Source organism: Ananas comosus, linkage group 5, assembly GCF_001540865.1.
Source record: "Ananas comosus cultivar F153 linkage group 5, ASM154086v1, whole genome shotgun sequence".
NCBI lineage: Eukaryota > Viridiplantae > Streptophyta > Magnoliopsida > Poales > Bromeliaceae > Ananas > Ananas comosus.
The window spans coordinates 13,910,377-13,921,717 of NC_033625.1; the positions used below are offsets into that span (position 1 = coordinate 13,910,377).

The 11,341-nt window shown below is 32.1% G+C and overlaps 1 long non-coding RNA gene across 2 annotated transcripts; it reads right to left on the reverse strand.

The window, feature by feature from the left end:
- Window positions 3,943–10,847, reverse strand: LOC109710149. Of its 2 annotated transcripts, none has more exons than XR_002216307.1 (2): window positions 10,691–10,847; window positions 3,943–6,917 (listed from the first exon to the last, which is right to left on the reverse strand). It is a non-coding gene; the product is annotated as an uncharacterized LOC109710149 (long non-coding RNA). The 2 variants fall into 2 exon arrangements; XR_002216306.1 differs by having other exon boundaries at window positions 10,642–10,842.

Genomic DNA, 11,341 nt, shown 5'->3' on the forward strand with positions numbered 1-11,341 from the left:
GAAGATGAGTTACGTTAGAGTCAAAGCCTCCGAATCAAACACCGTCTAATATGATATTTTAATACGCAACCGACTGTGCTAGCAGTCGAAAATATAATACCTTAGTTTTTTCTTTATGAGTGAAAGCAGACCACGTTGATGGGTATAAGGTTATTTAACAAAACATGCATTCTCAACCATATGATTTGCTGCTCATGAATTAAGAAATTGGAAACGTCGAGAAGCCTCCAACACTTTCGAAGAGAACCACATGTTCACATTTTAAAAAAAGAAAAAAAAAAAAAAAGACTTTTGTCTAGCGCCGCTTTAACAAATTTTTTTAATAAATTATTTTCTGGGAAAAGTTCCTACAGTAGGTGCTTCTGCAACAGACTAGAAACTTGTCCTCTTCGCGCTTGTTTGGATTGGAAATAAGGGTGGAATAATCTCTTTATCTTCTTTATATTCAAACATTAATTTTTTATTTAAAAATAATAATTTTCGAATATCTGAAATAAGCTGGTATAACTATTCTCACCAACACCTTCATTTTTTATATATAACTATCCACTATTTTTCTTATTTTATATTATCTATTCAAATAATATTTTTCTTATCCCCGTGAATAACCTAATTTTTATCCAAACGCTATTTTTCTTATCCTCATATTTGTACTTATCTCTATAATAACTAGTTCTTGCTTATATCCTAACCAAACGCTGCCGAATTCATGCCCCAATTAAATTATTGAAAATTTTGTCCTATTGCCGACCTTCTCTAGAGCAAGTGGCAAAGGGCTTAGTGGGTGGTATCCGAGGTTCCAAATTTGAATCCTACTTGATTCACATTTTCAGCTAAGTTTATTTTTGCATGAAATAAATGAAGCGGATAGCGTGCCACCTATCTCTCAAAAAAAAAAAAACTTTTTCCTATTTAATGCAATCAATTTTTCTAATTTTAGAGTTTTTGTGAAGATGTTGTTCAATTAAGCTTGACCGAAAATTTTGTTAAATTTAATAATTTTTTAAATCGACGCGATAAATTTTTAAACGTTCATAATTTTTTGCTTGAGTGTTATTTTTTAACATACAACTCCAATTCAAAAAACACCTCCCGAGGTCTATGCATCGAATAGAAATATCACTCTGGCTGAGTTTAATTGGGACAAAAATTAATCTGTCTAAATTCCCCATTTTTATATTTTTAGATTATTTTTAGAAAGTTTTATATCTTTTTCAATTTTGAATTAAGTTGCATGGTTATTTTTTATAGGTTTAAGTTTAAAGATTAGAGTTTATTATCTTTAATTATAATAGGAACCGGACATCGACCCTAAATATAAACGTTGCGATCGATTAATATAATTAACTTTTAGAGTGATTAATAATATTTTCGTATTTATTGAAGAATTGTGTTCTTCGTGTATCTCTTTCTGTACTTATGCTTCTTTCCTCTCAACACAGCTTAGACCTGCGATAGTATTTGAGCCTCAATTAAAATGAAAAATTAGACTTCGTTGATACCATTTTCAGAGGTACATATCCTGTTAGGGCATGTTTGGTTCGTGCATTTTGGATCCGGAATGGGAATCGGTTTGATCAAATTCTGCTTATTTTGTTTGGTTCACAGGAATCGATTTGGGACTTCCATTCCAGATCGGATCGAATGAGAATGATGTATTAGCTTACAAATTGATTCCGGTCTCTAAGCCCGGATTGAAGTTTCAATCCTAAACCCACGCTCACCTCTTCCTTAAGCTCAGCCCAAGGTTTCTCCACCTTATCCATTCTTTCTCTCCCTGTACCAATCTATTCCCTTTTTTCTCAGCATTAAAAAAGAAAGGTGATATATTATTTTTATTATAATTTTATTCAAAAAAATTTATGCACTTTTTTTGTAATTTCTTGCATAAAAATTTTTAAAATAAATTATTTTTTTTTGGCATACCTCTAACTTGAGAGTAGTATTAATTTTTTTTATATAAATTTTAGATAGTTTCATAAAATTATATTTGAAAGTAAAATTAGTATTATATTATTCTATTATTTTTAACTTTGTATCAACCAAACAATGAAATAGGAATAATTCATTCTGATTTCCAATTCAGAAATGAACCGAACATTTTGGGAGAGTGGGGCAATCCAATAGCCATTCCAATTCATTCTCATTTCATTATCCATTCAAATTCCACTCTTGAACCAAACAATCCCTTAGTATAGATTATAATAATAGAAGTGAGATAATAACTTGAAGAATTAAATTAGTAAATGATTGTATCTCTTTAGTAGTTATTCTTACAAAAAGATATGTCTTTTCATTTGAAGTAGAGACGTGTCTTTTTAGGAAGATATTTTTGTGAATCTTTTGTGAAAGAATGTGTCTTTTCACTATTTGTGAATGGGTTCTTTTATGAAAAAATATAATTTTAAAAATTATGTCATTTTATCATAATTATTCATCTCCTACAAATAAAATATATTTGAAGGCTTCAAGAAAAATATAATCAATCATTTCTCCTGCTTAATTTTTCATACTAATTCTTAAGAGAAAAGTTTTCAAGGAAAAATTGTCTTATTATAACCTGAAAGTGATTTGTTGGTAACCCGACAGCATACATTCAAATAGGAACAAATATCACCTTAAAGAAAATAATCTTACACTCTTCAAGACCATAATTTACTTAATCTTCCGTCATATTCCCCAACGTATCCAATATATTCTTTAAACTTAAAAAAATATTTAATATATCTCAGGTTTCTAAAATTGTCTTCTTTATTTTAAAATTGGGAAAACTTCAAAAACCCTCCCTGTGGTTTCACACTTTTTCATTTTAGTACCCTGTGGTTTAAAGTTTATCAAGTTAGTACCCTGTGGTTTCTCACTTTATCACTTTAGTACCCTGTGGTTTAAAGTGTATCAAGTTAGTACCCTGTGGTTTTGCACTTTATCACTTTAGTACCCTGTGGTTTCACACTTTATCACTTTAGTACCCTGTGATTTAAAAAACCACAGGGTACTAACTTGATACAAATTAAAACCACAGGGTACTAAAGTGATAAAGTACAAAACCACAGGGTACTAACTTGATACACTTTAAACCACAAGGTACTAAAGTGATAAAGTGAGAAACCACAGGGTACTAACTTGATACATTTTAAACCACAGGGTACTAAAATGAAAAAAATTGAAACCACAAGGGGGGTTTTTGAAGTTTTCCCAAATTTGCATCTTAAAATGTATAAGCTTCTTTCAAACATACCCCTGCCCTTGAAGATCTTTTAAAAAGATTTAAAATTTTGCATAGTTTGACAAAATAGTGGACACAAATTTATAAAGTTGTAATAGTTGGCAGGTTTATATAAGCAACAACCCTGTTTTTTCAATACCAATAAAATATAATTTAACGTGTTGACAAACAACCCTATTTTTTCAAATTTTTATTTTTCTCATCAAATAAGCACCTATCTCAATTTGTTGCAACATTTGATTCGAGCTTTCTGAATTGTTACAATCAAATCTCACAAATTATTTTAATTGACTAAATATATATCTATCACTAGTGTGAAATATTGACTATTTATTATTGGATTAAAATAGACCCAACTTTCTGTCCCGTGACAATCAGCCAAGAAAACTAATAAGTTGAATTGAATAAGCCTAATAAATTAAGCAAAAGTGTAGTCGACAAGAGAACTAACGGCAAAAAGCCCAAAAATAAATCCAACGTCCAGATAGGTTGCGTCAAATTGAAAACCGCGAGCGCTGTGGCTGAGCTTTTAGAAGCCCGCGAGCGCTGTGGCTGAGCTTTTAGATGGATGCGTCCTTCCTATCAACACGTGGTTTTAGGATAGTTGGTTTGCACTTACGGTCCATATGAAAGTCATGTAACAATACCATACTTAATGATGCGACAATAATTAAAATACCACAATTACTTCCACAACAGCGACACACTAATATTTTGTCAAGTAAATTATTGAAGACCAAAGTTCGAATAAAAATTATAACAAATTAAAATTTAACGGCCAAAGTGTCAAGGCGTCTCATAGTTTGAGGACCAAGAGTGTAATTTAGCCTAAAAGAAGCAAGAACATAAACAAGAGTGTAACATTCACAGGATACAAAAGCAAGCAAAGATCACACTACAATGCTGTGACTCAAAAGGATACTTAAACTGGTCATTGCTGAGTAAAATAATCTCACACAATTTTATCACTGTCGAAAAAGGATCAACTCATCGATAACTCGGTCATTATGAACTTACACTAGAAGAAAGATTTTCTTCTGTCCTGAGATACTTCCTTCGCATAATCCGAAAGTAGATCCAAGAAGGGCAGCAGGAAGTAGACACCGTTTTCGGATTCCTCCAAACTCAAATCTGTTTTCTTATAACAGCATTTCCAAAACTGTCAGCATCAGATTTGCAGGATGTACATTAACCGGAGAATGCAGTTCGAACTTCAGAAATCAGTAAAATGAGTTGCAAAATTTGGAACCACTGCAGCTTCGCCAAAATGAGACATCATATCATTCAGAGCATGATGCTGTAATTGTTTTCTGAAACCAGATTTTATTGAAAGAACGAAAAAAAAAGTTGCGCACTCGTTGAAGTGATCTTCCTGTACTGAAATTTTTGCAGTCCACACACCTTCAAGAAGAGGTATGACATGAAATTATGCTTCAAATAAGAGAATAATCGGAATTTTTCTCCCTGTGACATCAAAAAACTTAGTAATAGTGAGGATTAAATGCATTATTGGCGAATACAGAAAGGTCGTCGCAATCTAGCATACCAGTTGGAAGATGAAATTGCAAGATGTATCATCTATTATACAAGCGTGTGCTTAACGTCCAACCTAAGGCCTAATTTGGAAATGCTTCGTCTACACCTGCCGCTTTTGAGTGCTTTAGGTCCCCACAGAATACTAAAGCGCTTTAGGGCTCCGTAAACGTCATATGCTTCCTCAATTGCAGCTTCCTACCACACTTGTTTACCTTGAAGCACAAGGGAACAGTGAAGCTCCAAAACACTATTGCTTTTCTTCTTTTTTTTTTGGGTGGGGTATAGCTCTAAAGCATTGAAAGTGGCTACTGTACTCAAAGCATTCCCAGACAAGGTCTAAGTATTTTATAGCACAACTTGAGCAGAAACACTCGCAACCAACAACTCTAATTAGATTTAATGAGAAGGATGAAACATTTATAAAACCAACAAAAAATCCAATAGTTTTTCAACTAGCCATTTATATTATGATTGCTCCTTTCAGCTTTAGGTTATGTAATGATTTCACAATTGTAGCCATAAACATCAAAGAAAACAACACGAACGACTCATTCGTGTAGCTCAATATCTTTTCCCTTTCTACTAGGCTATCTCATACTATAATCTACGACATCTTAGAAATCAAATTGCAAATTTTCCATCACGAAAAAAAATATCCCTACCAACTGTGCTAGCAATTGAAAATATTCATAAGCATAATTGTCAGCCAAGAAAACAATACATGATGCTTCTTTGTAAGAACAATCATTCCTTCTAACTGCTTATCTAGTAAAACATTTCAAACAAATTCTAAATTGAATTTTGAAATGAATAAATGGTTTACCATACTCATCTAAATTCGTGGCATCTTCGACAACTTTATTGCCTTATTTGGTCTCATGACTAATTATAGTGGGGAATCAGCTATTCTCTATAATAAAAGAAAAAAAAATAACGCCAACCATATTCTCAAGAGTATTTGAAGAAAAAGCATAACAAGAAAGTAGATATATCTCAACTAGCTTAAGAAAAACATTTGTCTTTTCTAAGAACAGTAATAATAATAAAATCTCAAATAAACATATTATAAATCTCCGACTGCTAACACAGTTGGTACGGACACTTTCTTCTATATAAGAGAGTCACAATTTAATTCCCATAGATTCTAATATATACAATACGCCACTATAATAGTATGAAATCAAAATAACCTGTGGACCCAGCCTGTTTTACACCCCTAAATACAACCCAACATTTATCACGCAAATCCTAACGTGACATAACTAGGCAACAAGTGGCTTTAAATCATGACCAACAAAGCAAAAGTTTTGTCCTCAACAACTATGATCAATAGTCTAAGCCAAGAGTGATAGTGTTATCTTATAGTAGATAGGAGACCTCAACCTCCACAATTAGACTTGCTCAATTAAAAGTGAACAGTTACTTTACTATCGATTGAAGAATATTGCAAAAAAAAAAGGAGAAGACTCTACTCGAAGTTATAAACAACAGTTACATTTGCGAGATTTTTGATAAATAGCAGGTTATATTCTAACTTCAAGACTTTGTAAAGGATTCTCATTTTCGTCTATATCTCAATCTCTCCAGCTACATATATATAGCACATTTTGATGTTTAAAACCATATCAGGTTCACTCCCAAAATGAGTGCATGTACTGCAATAAGTATAAATTATGTACTCACTATCAAAATAATTTTCGATTGAACCAAAACTTACTAAAATCAATCTCCGCTAGATGCCTTTTAGAGGTAAAACATCCTTCAAATATTTCCAACTCAATTTTAGCCTTGGTGTGCAGTTGAGGGTGTTACATTACCAAATTAAAACTCGAATTTCTGTATGAATAGTTGAAAAGCCTGTGAATTTATATTTACATCCCATAGTAATTGAACATACCATGTATACTATCCGAGAGCCATAATCCAGGCATAAAGAATCGTCAAAATATAAATCCTTCAAGAGAAAATGTAGAACCAACTATTACCCACAATATCCAATATCGTCCAATCATAGTGTAATTAGCTCACCATATAATCCAACGTTGTAGAGTGCACTTAGCAATGATATATTCCTCCTTGTGGACAGTCACAAATTAATACTCACAATCGCTTAGTTTTGTTACATCTTTATGGTTCATGCTATACACCAATGGGCCTAAAGTTTAAAAAAATTAAAAAAAAAAAAAAAAAACTCAATAAGTTCATAACCTCTTTACAAACTTTAACTAAATTACCTAATATTAACAAGGAATTGAAGAAACACACAATTCTTAATGTAGTCAAGAACTAATAGTGGCTCATCCGCGTAGCACCACATTGTCTTACTAAGCAAGTATATCCTAAACTTCTGAAAAACGCACAACACTATATGACATTATAAGAAATTAAATTACAAACTTCTCACACAAAGGAAAATGTCCCTACCAACTGTGCTAGCAGTCATGAATGTATATTTAACATCATAAACATATAACTAAATATGAGAAAGTTACATTGGTAAGAATAATATTTGGTCGCGCCTTAAAAACAAATTTTAGTCTGCTTACAATGCAAGCACTTGTCGAGAGTTTAGAGCTTTACCCTTCATCTTAACATAGAGTTAGCTTTACTTGATTATTTCTAAGAACATAACGAGAATATTATCCCTCATTTGGCTTGTTAAATAATAAACATATCCAAATTGGAAGATTCGTGCTATACGCTATACAAAAATTTGATAACATTCTTAAAAGAACATTAAAGTGGCTGACAATAAGGACATTACATCAATTTCATCGAAAAGAACCATAAGCTTCCTTAGAAGTAACAAAAACTATAGTTACCATCACAAAGGAATTATCACAAATTTTCTAACTGCTAGGACAGTTGGTAGGAACACTTTCCTCCATATGAGAAGCTTGTGGTTTCATTCCTATCAATGTCATAATACAATATGCATTGTTATAACAATACAGACCCAAATGACCTACAAAATCAATTCTAGTTACGTATGAACAAATAACACATGACAATAACTAACATCAGGAGATGTTAAAGACCTACAAAAGTCCATTAGTTAAGAGTACCGACATGTTTTCAAGTCTCACTACGAGCCTAACTTTAATAAACAAAAGACCAACGTTACAGGAACTAGACAATGGCTAGCATATGTTGGGGACTTCGACAAAAACTCTAAAACACTTTTGCCTTTAGCCAAAGTGATGCAGGATTAGAGGTGAGATTGGGTTCTAAACCCTAAACCCTAAACCCTAAACTCTAAAACACTTTTGCCTTTAGCCAAAGTGATGCAGGATTAGAGGTGAGATTGGGTTCTATGGACAGCAAAATAATGATACAAACTTTGCGAGGGAGTACATTAGAACAAGAGTGAAGACAGCTTGTGTTCTAGGTGTCTGCAAATGTGCAACCACTTAAAGTGGAGACACATATGCAAGCTGTAGGTTTCAAGCTATAATATATCCCTGCAAGCTGCAGGTTTCGAGCTATAATATATCCCTGCATGTCAACTATCATTATAATGCAACACATTCAAATTAATCCTATGATATTGACAATTTATCGTTTGACTACCAAATTTAAACATCAATCACTATGCAACACATTCTCTCATAAAATATTGAAATAAAAAAATTCTATTCAAAGTAATAGATAGAAATTTTTTTGGAACAACGATGATATTGACAAAGCAATAATTATTACTAATAAAGTAAGTACATTAAATCTAAACATATGTATATTGTAAAGCTAACAAGATTCATTATACCTGCTCTATCAACAATAATTTTTGCTCTATCAATGTCACTAACTTTAGGAATTTATTAGTGACTTAAATATAAAATATTCAAGAAACAAATTTACAGAGAGGAAGCCATGAAGGCATTTCCTATTTCAATATCTCCTCACTCACACAAGAATGTGTTTTGTATTATAATTATGGAGTGATGCTATACCCACAACCGTTTTACATGCATGTCAAATGACGACCTGATAAATTGTTATGATTCACATCATAGTAGGACTAACACCACCATTTCAGGCAATCATAATCCTAGGAGATTTGACATGCATATCAAAGGTTGTGGGTATATCATTTCTCATAATTAATATATCATGCATTAAAACCCAATGTAATTGATAGGTGCAAACTAAGAAGCCAAATATGGCCTAAATACAAATTTGAACTTATAGAAGCCAAATTTGGCCTAAATACAAATTTGAACTTATACCTTCTTACTTCCAATAAGGGGCCGTTTGGTTGGATGTAGTTGTAGAAACAGTGTAGTTAGAAATACATGCAGTTGCAAATGCTGCAGTTATAACTACACCTAGTCTGTTTGGTTTTACGCAGTTGCAACTGCTGCAGTTACATTTTTTCTGTTTGGTAATATGAAGCTGATAGTTGTATTTATGAATTTTGTCACCTCTTCAGATAGAGTGGTGAGGTTACCTTCACTAAACATAAAATAATTGTATAAATTTATTAATTATTTAAATTTACTATTTATAAATAAATAAGTAGATATATATAATATTTTTATATTTTTCAATAATTCTTCAACTTATTAATCGACACATTTAAAATTTTTAATTTATTTAATTTTAATATGTAAATCAAACTTTAAAAATTTAAACGATTCTCTCATTTTTTTTTATCAAATTTAATAATTATAATTAATTAAAACTTATTAAATTAACATACACGATCACATTCTATAAAAATTTAGAAAAAAAAACTATATTTATATTTTAAATAAAATAAATTTAAAAAAATTAATTTTTTGCACAAAGCTTGTATTGTCTAAAAAATTTTATTAGTATGAGTTTATTTATAAGTATTTTTATTTACCTATATACATATATTATTTATTTATTTAGCTATTTATTTATTTATTTATTATTATTAATTTGTGGGTGATCCTATCCCTGACCAACTGCTGCAGTTGGAACTACGACCAATTTGGATGTAGTTCCAACTGCAGCATTTGGGCCTTCTTGTGCAGTTGAAACTGCAGCAGCTGAACTCAACTACACTAAACCAAACAAAGGAATTGTGGCTGCACGCATTTGCAACTGCACTGCAGTTGCAAATACGTACAACCAAACAGCCCCTAAGTGGAATAGTTCAAATTGCACACTTGGAATCACATGTCTCAAGTTGCATGCTATGCAAATCAAACATGGCATGCAAACTAACACATAACATACTCCAAAGAAGGGAAAACAACCAATCAAAAGTGCTGCTACAGGAACCCTCAAAGGTCCCCTCAAAGACCGCTGATGCGCTGGCAATTCCATATAACATATACTGATCAGTTCAGGCACGCAACCTGAGGCATCGCCAGTACATCAGCGGCACTTGAGGAGGCCATAGAAGGGTACCCAAAGCATCACTCATTAAAAAAAATTCCTGCTTTCCAAGAAGAAGTAGACCCTTTCAATCACCTACAATAACAGGAGTAATGCTATGTCCACTCCCGTTTACTCAAAAAGTAAACGAATTAGACTAATAAAATTAGTACGACTAAAAGTTTAGTGTGATGTACCCATTGTACAGCCCACACAGATCCCCAAATCGACCAATTCAGCAAACCATCCTATTTACTCGCAAGTAAACAGAAGCGAGCAAAGCATTTCCCCCACAATACATAACCTAATACCCTAGAAGCTGTAAATTTACATATCTCAACTCCACATAGGAAGAATACCATCAAAATGTAAAATCTCTCTTATCTAAGGGCTACAGAGGTTGAGAAAAGAGGAGAAAGAAAGGCCTAAAGCAAAAGCAATGGAGAACAGAGAGATATCTCCTCTATGGCTTCCATTCCTCTTCACACTACTTATAACAAAGTTCCTGAAATAGCTAATTATACCAAGCAAACCTTTCCAAAAAAAGCAAAAACAAGCTTTGAGGAAGGTTAGGAAAACAACCCAGCAAGATAATCCTGCCCTTCTTCTTGTTCTCTTCCTGCTCTTCTTCCAACTCCATGGATGGCCTCTTCCTGCTATACTTCCAACTCCCTTAATAGAAAGTAATGGGCTGGTTTTAATAAGCTGGGTTAAAGAAGCAGGTGGTATTTATTATACTGTTTTGTGAAACCGATTGCTCAAACTGCACTGCTTGCTAGTCCCTGAACTTTTAGTAAATTTAACTCCCACCCTAAATTTTTTTTTATCTTAATACTTTTACCTTTTAAACTTTCAAATTTTTAATTTCGCCACTCTACATATTATGAACATATATTGCTCACTTAAAAAATTTATCTATACTGATATGCTAAATTTTTACTATTTTTTTTTTCTTATAACACTAACTGATCTATTTATGTCTTATATTTCAACATGTCAATAAGTTATTATAGAATGTTTAAATATACACCATATTATTATATTTACCATTAAAAAAGTGATTGTCTATATCTAGTGCATCTCTATATTTATGTTCAATATATTTGATGAACCTTTATTTCAATTTAAATATAAGCTAATTTGCAAAAAAATATATATGTTTGAATATTAGATAGTTATATTACAATAATCATGTTGCCTGTATACGCAGATAAACCAAATACAAGTCATTAC